The sequence below is a fragment of the Haemaphysalis longicornis genome, unplaced genomic scaffold (assembly GCF_048455015.1).
Source record: "Haemaphysalis longicornis isolate Haplotype H1 unplaced genomic scaffold, Haemaphysalis longicornis Haplotype H1 scaffold_2, whole genome shotgun sequence".
NCBI classification, from domain to species: domain Eukaryota; kingdom Metazoa; phylum Arthropoda; class Arachnida; order Ixodida; family Ixodidae; genus Haemaphysalis; species Haemaphysalis longicornis.
In genome coordinates this window covers 201,214,762-201,217,231 of record NW_027526295.1, presented here as the reverse complement: position 1 = coordinate 201,217,231, position 2,470 = coordinate 201,214,762, and positions in this window count along the sequence as shown.

Genomic DNA, 2,470 nt, shown 5'->3' with positions numbered 1-2,470 from the left:
TTGAAAGCAAAAAATGAGGCAGCTTGAACTCCAGTGTAGTGCGGTCTAATGTGATGCTTTCCTGGAACAGATTGGCGCTATGAATCATGGATCGAGTACCATAAAACCTCGTTACAAGAAACACTCAAGGGACCCGAGGAACATGTCTCGTGTAACCCAGCTCTCTTGCAACCAAAAAGACAAAAAACACTAAGGAGTCAGGCGAGATCTTTCCATATGCATCAGGATCGAACTGTGCTTAGGTGTGTCTAAGGGTAATTGCTCAGGGTAGCGTAAAGTAACTGTTGATAGTAGTTTTAGTGATTGCAGATTGTATTTCAGCTTCCTTCCCAACTTCTGGAGGTAAGGCACTTCACTTAGCAAGCCTTCCTGTTGCTCACAATAAATTTGAAGTGCTGTTACATGTTTGTCAGCCCAAGCTGCAGACACTTTCTGCCCTGCAATGTCTTCGTCATCACCCCTCTCCTCGATCTGGTTCATCCTCTAGGGCACCATTTACTTGCACGAATATCAAATGATCTGCACGCTCTTTGTAGCACACCAGGTACACATCTGCACACACCAACTCCTCAACAGACACTTGAACTTCTGCAGTCTCTTGGATGCTGGCCCATGCTTCATCTTCAAGGCAGTTTACTGCAGGACCTTCCACATAAGGCCCCTTTGCCATCTTGTCTCTTCTAAATATAGTGAAGAATTTGCTCTAAGGAGCTGAAAATGTTGCCCCGAGTAACAGTGTCTCTTGTATGCAATGCTGCTAACATGACGAACGCAGGCAAACCAAGCCATTTTCAAACGTCTCTTGTAACCAAGTGTCTCTTGTAACAAGCTGTTACTGTAGATGCATGAGGAGTTCTGGCTTTCTGCACGTGGGATACGAGACCAGCTGTAGCCGGAAGACTAACAGGTTAATTATTGGTATACTAAAATCTCGACACCAACATTTTTTTGCACCTAACAGAGAAATGACTACTCCAGTTAGGATCAACTCCATGTCGTTGTGCTTAGCAGCTCAATGCCTTAGCCACTGTGGCAGAGTAGACAGTTGGAAAGAACGAGAACCTAACCTAGAATAACCTAACCTAATCTACACGAAGTTCTGACCAGGTTGTTGGTGAAGGGCTCCTCAAAATTGTGGTGTCCTGCTGCTTGCCCACCCTCCAAGCCGCTCCAGAATGGCATCCTTGTACCTGCAATGTTCGGGCAACTTTTCGTTTGAATATACTCTTCCCTGTCAGTTGCTAAAGTGCTGTCATATTGGGGGTGGCGGGTATGTTTGCTTGGTGGCACTACCACTCTACTCCAATGGTAGGGCAGGGATAATGGTGAACTTCTAACACCCGAGAGTAACAGCGCTGGCACATTTAGCGCATGGTGGCACCTAGATGCATGGTGATCTTGTGGCAATTATTTAGATTGAAGCAGCAGGGTCCGAGGTAGCAGTGCGATTCTGATTATGTGACAGATTTGCGTTGAACTGCCCTCCCCCTCCCGCTTCCGCACCATCATGTCCGCACCCTAGCCGCCTCTCCACTTCATCACACCATTTTCTCCCCAGCCACTTCACTCCCTCCACCCTCCTAGCTCCTCTGTCCTCATCTGGGTTAAACACTGCATCTAGAAAACGCGGAACAACTGCACCACAGGAAAAGGGCCTAGAGATGCCCTATGCAACAGTGGTGCTGATGCTGCGCTGCTGCCATTGCGACCAAAACAAGAAGAAATACATATAAAATTAATCTCCAAAGATAGTCGCTACATGCAGGTGATTCTTTGACTTGGGAGAGATAGTGCAAGTAGTGAGAGTGTGTGTTGCACTTCTTATACTTACAACAACTGTTATGTATTCCAGCACACTTTTTGAGGTGGAAAGCTTGCACAACTGGATTTTATTTGGCTTTATGGTATATTGGAGCTGGTCAAGGTAAAGGTACTGCAGTGGATGTGATTGCAACTTTCCTCCCTAACTAGTGTTTAGAATGGAGTCAGGAGAAAGGTGAAATTCATGCAATGTGCTCGTTAAAGCATACAAAATGACAGCCTAACACTGAAATGTTGGAATATGGTTCCAAGAGCAAGCTCACACTCACCACAATTATCAATGCCGGCAGCCATTATATTTATCTGCATTTTGCAAGGTGTGTTCCAGCATGATTTAAATAAATGGCACAATGATATTTACATAAATTGCAGTTTTGAATGTAAAAGGAATGGTGCTAAATTCTAACCCGGGCATTGTGTTTTAACATTAGCCAAATTTCTCTGTTTCCAGGCTGTACAACTTGTGAGCAACACATACCCAGCGCGAGGTTCTTCAGTGTTCCACGCCATTTATGACATTTGCGACTTGCAAGCTTTGTGAGGTACCACCGCTACAAAATACTTTCTGGTACCCAGGACACTTAGCTGTTGAGGCTATGGAAAAGAGAAGCATGAGATGCTTGCACAACACAGCAAGTAAGTACACAAA